This window comes from Giraffa tippelskirchi, chromosome 14, assembly GCF_054371585.1.
Source record: "Giraffa tippelskirchi isolate mGirTip1 chromosome 14, T2T-mGirTip1v1.2.pri, whole genome shotgun sequence".
In the NCBI taxonomy this organism is placed as follows: domain Eukaryota; kingdom Metazoa; phylum Chordata; class Mammalia; order Artiodactyla; family Giraffidae; genus Giraffa; species Giraffa tippelskirchi.
Window position 1 is genome coordinate 42,393,275 of NC_137288.1, and position 18,410 is coordinate 42,411,684.

General features: G+C 41.1%; 1 protein-coding gene and 1 long non-coding RNA gene across 6 annotated transcripts in view; one reads left to right on the forward strand and one right to left on the reverse strand.

Moving 5' to 3' along the window:
* CHST9 (carbohydrate sulfotransferase 9) overlaps positions 1-18,410 on the forward strand; it is a 283,501-nt gene that overhangs the window by 87,226 nt on the left and 177,865 nt on the right. The gene's annotated exons all lie outside the window — the stretch shown is intronic.
* LOC145534862 (uncharacterized) overlaps positions 1-18,410 on the reverse strand; it is a 38,502-nt gene that overhangs the window by 1,143 nt on the left and 18,949 nt on the right. The window contains exon 3 of the long non-coding RNA XR_014075027.1: positions 720-805. This is a non-coding gene — a long non-coding RNA (uncharacterized LOC145534862). The remainder of the gene's footprint in view (positions 1-719; positions 806-18,410) is intronic.

Below are 18,410 nucleotides of genomic sequence, written 5' to 3' on the forward strand. Positions count from 1 at the left end.
GAGCTTCATCCTTGACTTCTCTTTAGGTTTTCCTCCCAACCTCCCTCTCCTCCATGAGTTAGCTGGAAAAGCCCTCCACCCAGCTTCAGTGAGTGACTCACCTTTGCACTGTACGTGACATCCTCACTGCCCAAGACCATGTGGTTAGTCATCATGCCCTCTGTGCACAGTGCCCGCCCCCATTAATTCATTTATATTTGCCATGTGTCTACTGTACACAAATCATCACAAGGCACTGAGGATACAGAAATGGAAAAAAGAAACATAATGGTTTCTTAGAAGATAAGAGCTCTTTCTAGTAAGAGATGTGCATGCATGCTTAGTCGCTCAGTCATGCCTGACTCTTTGTGACCCTTGGACTGTAGCCTGCCAGGCTCCTCTGTCCATGGGATTTTTTCAGGCAAGAATACTAGAGTGGCTTGCCATTTCCTCCTCCAGGGGACCTTCCTGACCCCAGGATCAAACCCACATCTCCTGCGGTTCCTGCATTGCAGGTGGATTCTTTACCCACTGAGCCATCAGGGTGTCTAGTGAGAGATGCAATTAATTAAACTATTTATTTAACATGATAAGCATACCATCTCTGCTTAGGGCATCAAAGGACATGTCTCCTAAGAAGTGACTGTTGAATTTTAAAGGATGAGCAGGAGTCAGTCAAGTACAAGAGGAAGAAATGGCATTTCCAGAGGACAGACAAATAAAGAAAAGCCAGGTATTACCTACACAAGTTGAGATTCTTCTGGTCAGTTGGTGATCCATCTCTTCCTTCTCTGAACTCCCTGGCTGTTGTAGTATTTACCAGTTCCTGACCAGATTACAAGTTTTAACTGTAGAGACCATGCCTCAGTGTATTTGAACTATAACACTTGTGCATGCATGCTAAGTCACTTCAGTTGTGTCCAATTCTTTGCAACCCCATGGACTGTAGACCCCCAGGCTCCTCTCTCCATGAGATTCTCCAGGCAAGAATACTGTAGTGGGTTGCCATGTCCTTCTCCGGGGGATCTTCCCCACCCAAGGATCAAACCCACGTCTCTTAAATCTCCTGAATTGGCAGATGAGTTCTTTACCACTGAGCCACCAGAGAACCCAGGTTAGTTTTGTGGTCAGATAAATAATGGCCCCAAAGATGTCCATATGACAATTCCAGAGCCAGCGAATATGCTACCTTACATGGCAAAATAAGACTTTGCAGATGTGACCTTGAGATGGGGGGATCATTCTGGATTATCCAGTCAATTGAATAATCACAAAGCTCCTCATAAGAGGGAGGGAAGAGGGTCGGAGTCAGAGGAGATGGAGGGGTGGAAGCAGAAGTCAGAGCAATGTGACTTTTGACTGAAGGCGAAGGAGAGTCCAGGAGCCAAGGGCAGTGGGCACTCACCAGAAGCTTCCAAAGGCCAGGATTCTCCCTGGGAACCTCCCGAAGCCACACGGCTCTGCCTGTATATTTTATATGCAGAACTCTATGATAATACATTTGTGTTGTTTTAAGCCACTGAGTCTGTGATAGGTCATTTCAGGAGCAACAGCAAACTAGTACAATGTTTAACATTCATCCTTGTTGTATAGGTCATGATGTGAGTTTTCTGTATTTTCTTCTACATTAGCGTGACAGTTGTAGAATCATTTTGTAAAGTTTTTGTGCAAGGAATCCTAAATGTAACAACCATTAGACTGTGGTGACTTGAAAAAGTAAAGCAAATGCAAAATTTTCATCATACAAATTTCAGTCATCAAAGAGGATTAAGAGAGAAAACTGATGAGAAATTCCACATGTTGTGTTAGAGCCACTTTCTTCAACTAATGATATCCTTTACTCTGGAAGATAATTTGAAGAAAAATTTCTCTGGTTGCAATTATCAGAAAACAAGAATTTTTTTTTTTTTTTTTTTTTTTACTGAAGTTCCTACAAATTACCATCCTGCATTTATCTGTAACTGTGTGTGTGTGTGCGCGCGCGCGCACGCGCACATGCATATCCAACTCTTGCAACCCCCATGGACTGTAGTCCACCAGGCCCCTCTGTCCATGGGATTATCCAGGCAGGAATACTGGAGTGGGTTGCCATTTCCTTCTCCAGGAAATCTTCCTGACCCAGGGATCAGACCCACATCACTTGTACCTCCTGCATTGACAGGAGGATTCTTTATGACTTTGCCACCTGGGTAGCCCTATCTGTAAGTAACTCTGTAATTTAGAGTGTGAAGTTAATATTTTACTTGCATGGAAAATCTTTTAATGTTTTCCATGAACAAAGTCCATAATCCATTTTGATAGGTGCTGGTAGATATTGAGGATAAGCATGGTGTTGAATGCAAACATTAGTTGAGGGGTCAGGACAGTCACCAAAGCACACCCAGAGGCCTTGCTACTAGCAGGTAGGGGAAACCAACTTGGGGAAGCTCACATCTAAATGGTCTTGGTCTAGGAATTGAGCCACCCTGAATTTAGTCCTAACCTTAATGACCTGTACTGATGCAAGATTTACAAATACTGTCCATCCTCATTATTTTTGAGTTCTAAATATGCAAATGTGCCTACTTGCTGAAAATTATTTATAGTCCCCAAATCAATACTTGTGGCACTTTTAATGTCACATGGGGATGAACACAGAGTGGCAAAACTTTGTGTCATGCAACACGTATGTTCCCAGTTGAGGTCAAAGAAGGGCACGCTCTGCCTTCTTATTTCAGCTCTCTAGCAGCGGTGACTGGAGGGTGGAGACTGGAGGGGGCAAGAGCCTTAGTGCAGGAAACTCTGTCTCTGGGGCCAATTGAATGAGGACCTTGGCACCTGTTTCGGGGTGGCTTTAAGCAAGCCACTGAGCATGTCCAGAGAACCAGGCTCTGATCCAGTTGGCCTGTGTACCGTAGCCTAGAACTGTCACTTGTACAAACAATACTGAACAAAGTAATGAATTCCTTCTACCATGTTGTATTGGTTTCTGTCTTTATATGAGCAAGATGCATTATTTTCCTATTTGTTTTTAGCCAGTTATGAATGTTTATACAGTCTTACATTTTAGACACATGGACTTAAAAATTTGCAGGATTCATGAAGATGTAATCACTGCATCTCTATGTGATTAGATTAGCGTGACAGTTGTAGAATCACTTTGTAAAACTTTTGTATAGGGAATCCTAAATGTAACAGCCAGTAGATTGTGGTGGCTTTCCCCAAAGAAGTTTATTTCTTTGCTGCAATAAGAATCTCTAAACCAAGCCTCCCTCCCCTACTATCCACAACATTATCTATTATGAAACAGAATTTTTGTTTTCAAGGACTCATTGAACAGGATTTATTAGGCTCTGTGCTGAGTACTGTGGAAGATTCAGATAAGGAAGGTATTTCGCCTTATCAAAACATGTACACCATGGAGCAGAAATTAACTCTACAGAAAAGAAACTATATGATCCAATATATACAGTATATTGAAGTCTATGTGTTTAGTGTCTAACTTAAAGCACTCTAAGAGCATTTCAAGTCTGCCCATCAGAATTTTAGGCATTTGGAATGTTCCTTGATTTTCATCCACTTGGTAATTAAAATGACCATAACTCCTCTTATTTCTATTAATGTGATGAATTCTGAACATTGGTAAAGATGAAGAAACATCACTGGTACCACCAATAACTATAAGAAAATTTGTTCCAAAGTTTCCATACAGATGAGTCAGTAAACTAGCTTGGTAGGTTAAATGAACCATGTGAAGCTATAAATTCAGAATTTTATGCACCTTCTAAGAACATGGTATAAAACATAGATGGACTGCCTCTTTCAGTAGAGTGAGAACTCCCTGATCAATGTCTGCAGTTATGCTCTGTATTTTTTTTTTTTTTTTTTTTTTTATTTTTTTATAAATTTATTTATTTTAGTTGGGGGCTAATTACTTTACAATATTGTAATAGTTTTTGCCATACATTGACATGAATCAGCCATGGGTTTACATGTGTTCCCCTTCCCGGACCCCCCACCCACCTCCCTCCCCATCCCATCCTTCTTATGCTCTGTATTAAGGCCACTAGAGTCTGTTTGACAAATCACCTCTTCTAAGGGCTAAATGTATGGCTAAATGATTGGTTCCCGTTTCTGTTCACCTGCTTCCCCCTCATTGGGCATGTGGCTCTCATCTCCTTTTCCCATTGTGTGCAGAAAATATGGAACAACCTCTGTACTAAGTTTTTTTGTCAGACACCTTATTGGCCTGATTGTGGGTGAAAGAGTGATTGGTGCCTAGAACGCAAGCTTCCAGGCAGGATTTATATTCTCAATGGAATCACATTTGCAAGACCCCAAGGTCATGCACAGGGAAGCATGGAGTCACTTGTGTTAACTGTAGACAGGTATCTATCCTGGAATTGCTCTCACTCACTGGCTTTAAACAGGAGTTGGCACAGGACTGGGGCTGGGGAGAGTGTCTGTCCATTGTGATGTCCTTGGCATTCAGCTCTTGGTTGCCACACTAACCCACACCTATCCCAGAGATCACTTATTGGTGAGGTACCAAAACATTCCAAGTATTCTTGAGACTTCCTCTTTTGAAAATAATTTTTAAATGGAACCTTCGAGGCCTATGGTGGCTCAGACAGTAAAGAATCTACCTGCAATGCGGGAGACCCAGGTTCTATCCCTGGGTTGGGAAGATGCCCTGGAGAAGGGAATGGCAACCCACTCCAATATTCTTGCCTGGAGAATTCTGTGGACAAAGGAGCCTGGTGAGCTGCAGTCCATGGGGTGGCAAAGAGTTGAATATGACTGAGCAACTAACACGTACACTTGTGAGGCCTATAAAAGCCAAGCCTACTAAAGTGAACGTGTATTACACACACACAGACACATGCATTAAAAACAATCTGGTCCCTTAAATAGGGCAGTTACCGCTACTGCTTCTGAAATTGTCCCATATCTGAAAGAGTCTAAAATGTCTAATTATGTCATTTAACTAAACTCTCAGGAATTTAATCCTTTTCAAATAGAGCCTATTGTCTTGAAATTGCACATTTAGTTAAAGGAGCTGAGTCCTTTACCAGAGTACTTCATGAATGTTGAGAAATGTCAGATTCAATCATTTATCACCTGGATACCACGTGCTTTGAAATTGAAGACAAGGGAACAGTAGTAATGACACAGTAAATTATGTTGCCATGGCAGGACAGCCTCCAACGGCTACTCGGGTTTCGGCTCTGTGGACTTAGGTCTCTATCAGGACCTGGGCAGGGGGCAGTGGCCTTGGCACATGTGCTAATAAAATTGTTGGATTTAAAATTTGCTTCTTGGATTTAGGCATTCATAACAAGCTTTTAGGTACCCTAAGACATCCTTAAATATGGCAGATCTTTAAATATGTAGATATTTTGTAATTAATTTTAGTATTCTTCACACCTTACATTTGAGAAGAGTATTTTCCAACTCTGACAGGATAAATAAGAAGTTTAGCACTTGTGGGAGTCAGTGTGTATGTGTAAGAGCCACTTCATAATGAGTAACGGATGCCTGCCTGGTAAGTGAGATTTGTAAGCTTCGTTAGAAACAAAAAGCATTCCTGGTATGGTCTAATTTTACATGTTATCATGGTCTAGTCATCTATGTTCTTGTGAATTTTGCCTAAAAAAAAAAGGACAATTGAAGTAAATTGGTTGTCAGACCATTTGAAGTCAGATAGGATGTATTTTCTCAACATTGAATCAGAGGCTGAGAATGAATGATTAGATAAGACCAGTTGGCAGACTGGAGTTTGTTTTATCCTTTCTTCTTTGGTATCCTTCTGGAAATAAGGATTTCTTTGTGTGTGTGTGTGTGTGTGTGTGTGTGTGTGTGTGTGAGTATGTGTGTGTTCTTTGCATCTGTAAAGAAGTGGAAATTTAGTACACTTGCTATCTGGTTGAACAAGTTCGTAAAATGACTATGACAAATGTGAGTCATCCAGTAAAGCTTCTTGTAACTAATAAAATGTCAGTGAAAAAAAAACACTTCTTATAAGGACTGTAATATATGCTAGTCAAAGAGGCAGTTGCTGCACCAGTTTGGGAACACTTCATTTTTACTTATCAATAATCTTCAATCTATACTTCCTACCTTTTAAAAATTAAAAAAAATATATACAATGAGTGAACATTTTCTTTAAAGCATTATTTTTATTTCTTATATTCAATGATTGCATTATAGCTGTCAAATTTTATATATTACAGTTGTGCTTTCATTATATAAATATATATGATTTATGTGTATTAGATATTAGGTAATATTATATATAACTTATTATGTTGATGCTATATATACTATATTATATAGTTACATGTTGTTGTTTAGTCGCCGAATCACGTCTGACACTTTTGTGACCCCATGGACTGGACCCTACCAGGCTCCTCTTGTTCATGGGATTTTCCAGGCAAGAATACTGGAGTTGCCATTTCCTTCTCCGAGGGATCTTCCCAACCCAGGGATCAAGCCTCAGTTTTCTGCACTGGCAGGTGGATTCTTTACCATTGAGCCATAATTATATAATTAAGTATATAATTTTATATAAATTATGTGTTATTATGTATTAATATTATCTTATATTAGGGATTTAATAAATCTTATATGTTGAATATACTCCCTTCTAACTTCAGCAATTTGTTAAAAAAACAGAAAATATTAAATAATAATTGTTGCTATGCAAAGCTAGGAACAGAAAATAGCGTGTGTTTTATACAAGTAGAAAAGCAACATCAGGACACAAATGTCCCAATCCTATTACTCAGAGGCGAGCTGATAGCACTACGTGAATGTCAAGGTTTGGAGTATGGGGGTGGAGGCCTGGAGGGGGGGATCTTTTGTGGTCATCACCAGAGAAAGTCACAGTTTGTCACATAGAGAAAAGATAACATTAATTGACTTCATTTTATTCATTTCTGCCAAGGAACACACAAACTCCATATCCTCAGGCTATTTTTTAAATGCCAATTTGTTACAAGTCAATCTGATTAACTTGAAAGCATTTTTATCGTTTTGTCTTTGTTTAAAAGCATACCAGTCATTAAAGACTCCATCGTTTACTGAAGAGATAGTATACTTGTGGATTTAGATTTGGGGGATAAATAATAAAAAAGAAAATGAGATGAATTTCAGAAAAGATTCTTCAAGCTAGGCTGGCCAAAATAAATCACAGCTTCCAAAATAACATAGCTCTTGGGAGAAAGTTGCTTCCACGCTTCATAACTTAAGGATGTTAGTCTCATAAACTTTCACACATTTGAAGGGAATGGTAAACATCTAGGTGTCATATTCAAAAGTGCTAGGGTAAAATATGAATATCTGTGTGCTGTTCTTAACTTTGTCACCAAATATGCTTCCTTCGGTGAGACAAGTGGTTCTGTGTCACAGTTATAACTCAGTTTCAACATATCAAGGATGAATTATACCTGCACCTCCTCATAGAGTTGTGGACATAACTGAGATTAAAAAAAAAATAAGACAAGATGAGATAATAAATGCGAACCGAGAGAAATAGAAAATGTGATGGACTGCCCTGTATACAGGAAGAAATAGATTTAGTCATGAAAAGTAAGTAAAACATGTCGAAACATACATGAAATTTATCAGAAGCCACAAACAGCTTCCTGAAGAGAAGGACCACAGAGGGGGCAGAAGTGAATGAGCCGCAGTGGTGACTGAATCCCCATCAATCCAGGAGTTGCTGCCTGGGTCCTCCTTCCTACAGTCCTCTCTCTGCCCTAGGTACCCCTCTATGTGGTCCCTAGGAACTTGCCTGTCTGGGTTCCTGACATCTCTGTAGTCCCAGGGCTAGTTTTCCTGACTACGTGTCTCTAATCATGTCACTTCCGTGTTCCATGAACTGGTTTGCACTCTGGGCTACTCAGTCTGAGGCATCTGCTTCCCCATTGAGACCCTGTACTTGCCCTTCACTTCTGCCGGTCACTCCCCACATCCTTGCCTAACTTGTTAACCCAGCACGGACTTTATTCTCAGGCTGTGCATGTCCTCAGAGGAGATCATGGAAAATCTGAAACCAGGTCTCCACTCCACCTGGCTAGCCCTGTCTCTCCACTCCTGGGGCCTCGCATGTCCCCTGCTGATTGGAATACTCAGAACATCGTGAGATGGATCACTGTGATTTCCACCTTCCTCATCCAGCTATATGTTTACCTACAAGCACAAAGTTCCCATTTCCAATATGACGCACCCAGATGCTCTTTAGTCACCTGGTCATTTAAGATAGTGCTTTACAAACTTTATTGTGCTTACAGATTACTTAAATCTTGCTAAAATGCAGTTTCTGATTCAGTAGGTCCTGGAGTGTGGGCTGAGATTCTTCACATCTAATGGCAATGAACTTGTCCCCTGCACTTTGAGTTGCTAAAATCTAGGCAGTGCTAAGTCACTTCAGTCATGTCAGACTCTTTGTGACTCTATGGACTGTAGCCCAGCAGGCTCCTCTGTCCATTGGATTCTCCAGGCAGGAATGCTGGAATGGGTTGCCGTTTCCTTCTGCAGGGAATCTTCCCAACCCAAGGATCGAACCCACATCTCCAACATCTCTTGCATTGGCAGGTGGGTTCTTTACCACTAGCGCTACATAGAAAGCCGAAATGTAGGCCGAGTTGGGTTGAACTTCTCAAACAGAAAGAGAGCCCCCTGCAGGAGCAGTAAGTACACTTCTTATGGAAAGCTGCCAGCCTCTCATTCCATCAGTTGCTTTAATTTAAGGCTGTAAACTGGGCCAGAGTCTTCTGCCGAGTCTTGGGTTAGAGCAACACAGCCTGTTGTTCTGTTAAGAAAGGGTTGTCTCTCTCTGCCTGGACAGACTGGCTTGACTCCCTGAATCTCATCACTGTGGGTTTGGGTCCAGGTGAGGCTGAACATCTGGCCAGGCAGGACTGGCTTATCTGTGAGGCACAGTGTCAAGGCTGTATCTTAACTACAGGTCACCTATGAGTATACCCGGGTCTGCAGCTTCAGCCTCTGTATCTCAGATGTCCCCTTTCAGACTTAAACCACTTCATCATTTATGGTAAATATTGACATGATGTTGCTAAGCCCTCTGGCATTTAGAGGGTCTGCCTTCCATGCTTATCCTAAGTCCACTGGAACGAGACCATCATGAAATTTTTGTTGACAACCCTAGTCATACAGCATCTCAAAGAAAGGGAACTGCTGAAGATTAAGGAAGGTTTTAAGGATGTTTTATGTCTGAACTTCAGACAATAAAGCTTCACTGCAGATTGCTAGAAGGTGGCGGCTACAAGGAGGCGAGGGTGGCACATTTCAAGCCAAAATGGAAGAGCTTTTCTTCTGAACAAAGACTTCACAAGCTTGCTGTTAGCTTAAGAGCAAGAGTTGAAAACAGCCTCTCAAAAACCTAGCTGTAGCCCAATCAAAGAACAGTCTTCACACTGGACGATATGGAAAGAACTACTGAGTAGACATGCATCCTGACAGCCAGGCTCATACATAATGGTAAACAGGAAAAGCATCATCTTCAAATAGAGGAGATACATTAGCATATCAAATATGCCCCGTGGATAATCAAATATGCCGTATATTAAATGTATGTCTGGCAGGAAGAAGGGCAAGTTCAGAGACTGTTTACACTAACTGTGAAGATGTCTATAGTTAATAGAGTTTTGGCATCATGAAAATATGGACACCCCCCCCCAGTATCTCTATTACTATATTAATGCTGGCTGTTATTTGTGTCTTCAAGCAATGATATCACTTTCATATGAATAATTCACAGTCCATTTTGTCCTGGCAGTTGATTTGTTAGCACTTTACTCATATGAGCAATGCAGATATTTCCTTGGAAATACTGGTTTCTACACAAAGAACTATAAATTAAATTTTTGAGTTGAAAAAAATACAGTACATTAGACTCACTGCTCTATTTAGAGAATTACAACAAGGAATTTATTGAGTACTTGGTAGTGGAACAGCTTTGTCTTAGGATAAATCTCATTTACTCTAAGGTATATCCCTGTGCTCAAGAACAGTAGACACATCTGCATAAGCAATTACCAAATAAGTTCAAATGTTGTAAGTATTACAAAAGAACTATTGATAGAAAAGGTAGACTGAACTTGCGCCCTGAAGGGTGAATGAAAGGTTAGGTTGTTTTTGTCATTCATTCACTAAGTCGTGTCTGACTCTTTGCGACCCCATGGACTGCAGCACACCAGGCTTCCCTGTCCACTATCTGCCAGAGTTTGCTCAAATTCCGTCCATTGAGTCATCCAACCATCTCATCCTCTGTCATGCCTTTCTCCTGCCCTCAATCTTTCCCAGTATCAGTATCTTTTCTAATAAGTCAACTCTTCGCATCAGGTGGCCAAAGTATTGGAGCTTCAGCTTCAGCATCAATCCTTCCAATGAATATTCAAGGTTGATTTCCTTTAGGATTGACTGGTTTGATCTCCTTGTAGTCCAAGATACTTTTCAAGAGTCCTTCTCAAGCACCACAGTTCGAAAGCATCAATTCTTTGGCGCTCAACCTTCTTAATGGTCCAATCATCACATCCATACATGACCACTAGGAAATCCATAGCTTTGACTGTATAGACCTTTTCAGTAAAGTGATGTTTCTGCTTTTTAATGCACTGTCTAGATTTGTCATAGCTTTTCTTCCAGGGAGCAAGTTAGGTAGAAAGGAGACATAATTTCAGGAAAGAAAAGACCAGGATCCAGTTAGGAAAAGAGAAACTGTGATGGTATCACAGGCTCTAGAAGAGCAGGGAAGCCCAGCAGTGGATAGTGGGGCTCCAAGATGCGCGAGAGCAGAAGGGCACTGCCAGCACCAGCACTGGGAGGACAGTAATGTTGCTGGAGCCCAGAAGCCAGGACCAGTCGGCAGAGGCCAAGCAGCAGGAGCTGGGACTGTGGAGGGCTATGGTGACAAAGAGAATGGCCCCATGGAGCTGGCATAGGAACCTGCAGGGCAGTGGGGATGGACAGTGGCTTAGAGTCTGGGTGCCCCCCTCTTTTGTTCTACAAACTTTCATTAATACCTACCATTGGCCCAGCCTACCAAGGAGTACAAGAAAACCTGGTAAATTTTGTTTCAGGTAACAGGGAATAAGGGCTTCTCAGGTGTGTGCTAAGTTGCTTCAGTCAAATCTGACTCTTTGCAACCCTATGGACTGTACAGCTCTCCAGGCTCCCCTGTCCATGGGGATTCTCCAGGCAAGAATACTGAAGTGGATTGCCATGCTCTTCTCCAGGGGATAGTCCCAACCCAGTGATCAAACCCAAGTTTCTGTGGTTCAGTCCCTGGGTTGGGAGGATTCCCTTGAAGAAGGAAATGGAAATCCACTCTGTATTCTTGCCTGGAAAATCCCATGGACCGAGAAGACTGGCAGGCTACAGTCCATGGGGTTGCAAAGAGTTGGACATGACTCAGCGACTAAACAACAACAACAGGGAACACAGCCGGATAAGGGTGGGGAATGACTCCGAGAGCAAGCAGGGGGAGCCAGCAAATGCAAGGATTTCAGAAAACCAGGGCTGTTTGAAATTTACAAGAAAGGCAGTTTACCTCTGACACAGAGTAAGTTAGGACATGTTCATACTTCTTTTCTTCACAGTTACTGGAGGAGTAGAAATGAATCTTCATTAAACAAATGCATGAATGAAAGAATGAATGAGATCAGGTAAATTAAATGTGGAATCAGATATTGGAACCATTTCTTGAAAGGTACTGGATAACAGGCTAAGGAGTTTCATGTTTACCTGGTAGGCAATATAGGCTGTTTAAGACATTTATGCCTGGAAACATGATCAAAATTGTATGTTCCCTACTGGACAAATGTAGGAATGGGTTTGTTATGTTTAGCCCAGTCAGAACTCAATGCGTAATTTGTGAGTCTCAGTGAAAAATAAAAATGTAAGACCCCTTGTTCAAACATTATTAAGACTTTTTAATAAAGACATAAGGGCTGAGCAAAGAAGAGAAGCTAAAGGCAAAGGAGAAAAGGAAAGATATACCCATTTGAATGAAGAATTCCAAAGAATAGCAAGGAGAGATAAGAAAACCTTCCTCAGTGATCAATGCAAAGAAATAGAGGAAAACAATAGAATGATAAAGACTAGAGTTCTCTTCAAGAAAATTAGAAATACCAAGGGAACATTTCATGCAAAGATCAGCACAGACATTTTGGACAGAGCAAAGGACAGACATGGTATGGACCTAAAAGAAGCAGAGGCTATTAAGAAGAGGTGGCAAGAATGCACAGAAGAACTGTACAAAAAAGATCTTCACGACCCAGATAACCGTGATGGTGTGATCACTCACCTAGAGCCAGACATCCTGGAATGCGAAGTCAAGTGGGCCTTAGAAAGCATCACTACGAACAAAGCTAGTGGAGGTGATGGAATTCCAATTGAGCTATTCCAAATCCTAAAAGATGATGCTGTGAAAGTGCTGCACTCAATATGCCAGCCAATTTGGAAAACTCAGCAGTGGCCACAGGACTGGAAAAGATAAGTTTTCATTCCAATCCCAAAGAAAGGCAATGCCAAAGAATGTTCAAACTACCTCACAGTTGCACTCATCTCACACTCCAGCAAAATAATGCTCAAAATTCTCCAAGCCAGGCTTCATTAGTACACGAACCATGAACTTCCAGATGTTCAAACTGGATTTAGAAAAGGCAGAGGAACCAGAGATCAAATTGCCAACATCCGCTGGATCGTCGAAAAAGCAAGAGTTCCAGAAAAATATCTACTTTTTTTGCTTTATTGACTACACCAAAGCCTTGGACTGTGTGGATCACAACAAACTGTGGAAAATTCTGAAAGAGATGGGAATACCAGGCCACCTTATTGCCTCCTGAGAAAGTGTATGCAGGTCAAGAAGCAACAGTTAGAACTGGACATGGAACAACAGACTGATTCCAAATCGGGAAAGGAGTACGTCAAGGCTGTATATTGTCACCCTGCTTATTTAACTTATATGCAGAGTACGTCATGCAAAATGCCAGGCTGGAAGAAGCACAAGGTGGAATCAAGATTACCTGGAGAAATTTCAATAACCTCATATATAAAATGACACTACCCTTATGGCAGAAAGCAAAGAAGAACTCAAGAGCCTCTTGATGAAAGTGAAAGAGGAGAGTGAAAATGTTGGCTTAAAACTCAAAATTCAGAAAACTAAGATTATGGCATCTGGTCCCATCACTTCATGGCAAATAGATGGGGAAACAATGGAAACAGTGAGAGACTATTTTGGGGGGGCTCCAAAATCACTGCAGATGGTGACTGCAGCCATGAAATTAAAAGACGCTTGCTCCTTGGAAGAAAAGCTATGACCAACCTAGACAGCATATTAAAAAGCAGAGACATTACTTTACCAACAAAGGTCCATCTAGTCAAAGCTATGATTTTTCCAGTAGTCATGTATGGATGTGAGAGTTGGACTATAAGGAAAGCTGAGCGCCAAAGAACTGATGCTTTTGAACTGTGGTGTTGGAGAAGACTCTTGAGAGTCCCTTGGACTGCAAGGAGATCCAACCAGTCCATCCTAAATGAAATCAGTCCTGAATATTCTTTGGAAAGCCTGATGCTGAAGCTGAAACTCCAATACCTTGGCCACCTGATGGGAAGAACTGACTCATTGGAAAAGACCCTGATGCTGGGAAAGATTGAGGGAGAGCAGGAGGAGAAGGGGTCGGCAGAGGATGAGATGGTTGGATGGCATCACTGACACGATGGACATGAGTTTGAGTGGACTCTGGGAGTTGGTGATGTACAGGGAGGCCTGGCATGCTGCAGCCCATAGGGTCACAAAGAGTTGGACACAACTGAACAATTGAACTGAACTAAACTGAAGGATTTAAGACAGCAGCAGCAGAGGTTAAGTATGAAGTCCCTACAGCAGATGTGAGCTCAGTGCTTCTGAGAAATAAATTTACTGGGATCAGTGTTAATTGTCAAACTGGGCAGATCGTATCTATAAGAGAGTTCTAAATATAATTTAAGACACCTATCATTATTTGATTTATTCTCAATGAGACATTAGCTTTTCTGGTATTAACTCTTTACGTGCCAAGATGGGCAGAGAGTGTTGAGACAAGAAGTTTCTTCCCATGAAATAATTGATTTTAAAGTCATTAACATGTCAAAGGCACTGGCGCTTTAAGTGCCAGACTGTGTTCTCCTGATTTATTTAACTCATCATTCTTGAAATAATTTGTTTTGAACTTCTTCCTAGGCTGAAATAGGAACTCCACTATTTGGTTTACTGATCCTCAAGTTAGAACAATATTCATTTTGTTTCAATTCGTGTCTGGTGGTTCTCTACTCAATGGGGTAGTCCCCCAAAGGGGTTTTCATGTATCTGCTTAATCTTCATTTTCCTGTCTTACTTTTACTTGTTTTTCGTTGTAGCAATCTAAGGCAGGTTTATCAAAAAAAATTACAGTGAATTAATACAGCTGGAATTTAGAAATCAGAGTCTCACTGCCTATAACTTCTAGTATATCAGCAGATTATCTAGAGTACATTCACTCACTTATAGCAGACTTATTGTCCTACTGTTAGTATAAGAGTTGACATCTATAATCCATCATGACTTAATGCTCAGTGCAGTATGCTGATTTTGTGTTTAATATGAGTGTGGGAATAAGATTGGCTTTTGGGGAAAAAAATGTATATCATTCTGGTTTTTAAATTTATTTATTGAAGTATAGTTAATTTACAATATTTTGTTAGTTTCAAGTATGAAAGTGAATAATTTCACATATTTCAAGTGTGAAAGTGAAAGTTGCTCATTCATGTCTGACTCTTTGCAACCCCATGGTCTATATAGTCCATGGAATTCTTCAGGCCAGAATACTGGAGTGCGTAGCTGTTCCCTTCTCCAGGGAATTGAACCCAGGTCTACCCACATTGCAGGCGGATTCTTTACCATCTTAGCCACCAGGGAAGCCCTATTTCAAATATAGCAATGTGATTTAGTTATACAAGTATATATACACACCATATGTATGTACACATATATGTATTCTTTTTCAGATTAATTTCCATTATAGGTTATTACAAAATATTGAGTAGAGTTCCCTGTGTTACACAGTAGGTCCTTGTTGTTTATCCATTTTGTATATAGTAGTGTATACCTAGGGCTTCCCTGGTGGCTCTGTCGGTAAAGAATCTGCCTGCAATGCAGAAGACCCTGTTTTGATCCCTGGGTCAGAAAGAACCTCTGGAGAAGGGAATGGCAACCCACTTCAGTATTCTTGCCTGGAGAATCCCATGACAGAGGAGCCTGGCAGGCTATACAATCCATGGGGTCGCAATGAGTTGGACACAACTGCGTGACTAACACTTTCACTTTCTTCAGTGCATATCTGTTAATCCTGAACTCCTAATCTTTCATTCTGGTTCATAAAAAGTTACATATTTTCTTATTTTTCCATGTTGAGGGCTTATAAAAAAATTCTTAGAAGTGTTTGAGTTGTCCCACAAACATATTGAGCCAGAGAAGTGGAGACAAGACTATCTTCTATGTGGCATAGTTGCTTCTTTAAACTATGAAGACATCTTAGGAGACTGCAAGGTATATTAGAGAGCATAGGGACTATGGGGACATGGCATTAACTTACATACAGTATTCATTCATGGATCTAAAAGGAGCAGAAAATCTTGAAGCTTTTAAACAATTTGGGGTGTGACTGGCATAACTTTGTTCAGTGGTCAGAAACCACATTTAGAAACAAATAATTGGAACTGTATCTCATAAAGAAATTATCCTTGTCTCTCTTTATTCCTCTTACTTTCTCCAGATTAACTTCCACAAAATATCTGTGTTGTCTGTGGGATGTTATCATCACTTCATTATTGTTCCTTGTAGGGGGATGACTGAGGTTGAGAGTTCTTCTGTGTATTCTTGCCACCTCTTCTTAATATCTTCTGCTTCTGTTAGGTCCATACTATTTCTGTCCTTTATTGAGCCCATCTTTGCATGAAATGTTCCCTTGGTAGCTCTAATTTTCTTGAAGAGATCTCTAGTCTTTCCCAATCTGTTGTTTTCCTCTATGTCTTTGCATTGATCGCTGAGGAAGGCTTTCTTATCTCTGTTTGCTATTCTTTGGAACTCTGCATTCAGATGGGAATATCTTTCCCTTTCTCCTTTGCTTTTCGCTTCTCTTCTCTTCCCAGCTATTTGTAAGGCCTCCTCAGACAGCCATTTTGCTTTTTTGCATTTCTTTTCCATGAGGATGGTCTTGATCCCTGTCTCCTGTACAATGTCACGAACCTCTGTCCATAGTTCATCAGGCACTCTGTCTATCAGATCTAGTCCCTTAAATCTATTTGTCACTTCTACTGTATACTCATAAGGGATTTGATCTAGGTCATACCTGAATGGACTAGTGGTTTTCCCTACTTTCTTCAATTTAAGTCTGAATTTGGCAATAAGGAGTTCATGATCCGAGCCACAGTCTGCTCCCGGTCTTGTTTTTGCTGACTGTATAGAGCTTCTCCATCTTTGGCTGCAAAGAATATAATCAATCTGATTTCGGTGTTGACCATCTGGTGATGTCCACGTGTAGAGTCTTCTCTTGTGTTGTTGAAGAGGGTGTTTGCTACGACCAGTGCGTCCTCATGGCAAAACTCTATTAGCCTTTGCCCTCCTTCATTCTGTACTCCAAGGCCAAATTTGCCTGTTATGCCAGGTGTTTCCTGACTTCTTACTTTTGCATTCCAGTCCCCTATAATGAAAAGGACATCTTTTTTGGGTGTTAGTTCTAAAAGGTCTTGTAGGTCTTCATAGAACTGTTCAAGTTCAGCTTCTTCGGCGTTACTGGTCAGGGCATAGACTTGGATTACTGTGATATTGAATGGTTTGCCTTGGAAACGAACAGAGATCATTCTGTCATTTTTGAGCTTACATCCAAGTGCTGCATTTCGGAATCTTTTGTTGACCATGATGGCTACGCCATTTCTTCCAAGGGACTCTTGCCCACAGTAGTAGATATAATGGTCATCTGACTTAAATTCACCCATTCTAGTCCATCTTAGTTTGCTGATTCCTATATAAGAAGAGGTGGCAAGAATACAGAGAAGAACTATACAAAAAAGATCTTCATGACCCAGATAATCACGATGGTGTGATCACTCACCTAGAGCCAGACATCCTGGAATGCGAAGTCAAGTGGGCCTTAGAAAGCATCACGACGAACAAAGCTAGTGGAGGTGATGGAATTCCATTTGAGCTATATCAAATCCTCAAAGATGATGCTGTGAAAGTGCTGCACTCAATATGCCAGCAAATCTGGAAAACTCAGCAGTGGCCACAGGACTGGAAAAGGTCAGTTTTCATCCCAATCCCAAAGAAAGGCAATGCCAAAGAATGCTCAAACTACTGCACAATTGCACTCATCTCACACGCTAGTAAAGTAATGCTCAAAATTCTCCAAGCCAGGCTTCAGCAATACGTGAACTGTGAACTTCCAGATGTTCAAGCTGGTTTTAGAAAAGGCAGAGGAACCAGAGATCAAATTGCCAATATCTTCTGGATCATTGATAAAGCAAGAGAGTTCCAGAAAAACATCTACTTCTGCTTTATTGACTATGCCAAAGCCTTTGACTGTGTGGATCACAATAAACTGTGGAAAATTCTGAAAGAGATGGGAATACCAGACCATCTGACCTGTCTCTTGAGAAACCTGTATGCAGGTCAGGAAGCAACAGTTAGAACTGGACATGGAACAACAGACTGGTTCCAAATAGGAAAAGGAGTCCGTCAAGGCTGTATATTGTCACCCTGCTTATTTAACTTATATGCAGAGTACATCATGAGAAATGCTGGGCTGGAAGAAACACAAGCTGGAATCAAGATTGCCGGGAGAAATATAAATCACCTCAGATATGCAGATGACACCACCCTTATGGCAGAAAGTGAATAAGAACTAAAAAGCCTCTTGATGAAAGTGAAAGAGGAGAGTGAAAAAGTTGGCTTAAAGCTCAACATTCAGAAAACTAAGATCACGGCATCTGGTCCCATCACTCCATGGGAAATAGATGGGGAAACAGTGGAAACAGTGTCAGACTTTTTGGGGGGGGCTCCAAAATCACTGCTGATGGTGATTGCAGCCATGAAATTAAAAGACGCTTACTCCTTGGCAGGAAGGTTATGGCCAACCTAGATAGCATATTTAAAAGCAGAGACATTACTTTGCCAACAAAAGTCCGTCTAGTCAAGGCTATGGTTTTTCCAGTGGTCATGTATGGATGTGAGAGTTGGACGGTGAAGAAAGCTGAGCGCCGCAGAATTGATGCTTTTGAACTGTGGTGTTGGAGAAGACTCTTGAGAGTCCCTTGGACGGCAAGGAGATCCAATCAATCCATCGTAAAGAAGATCAGTCCTGGGTGTTCATTGGAAGGACTGATGTTGAAGCTGAAATGCCAGTACTTTG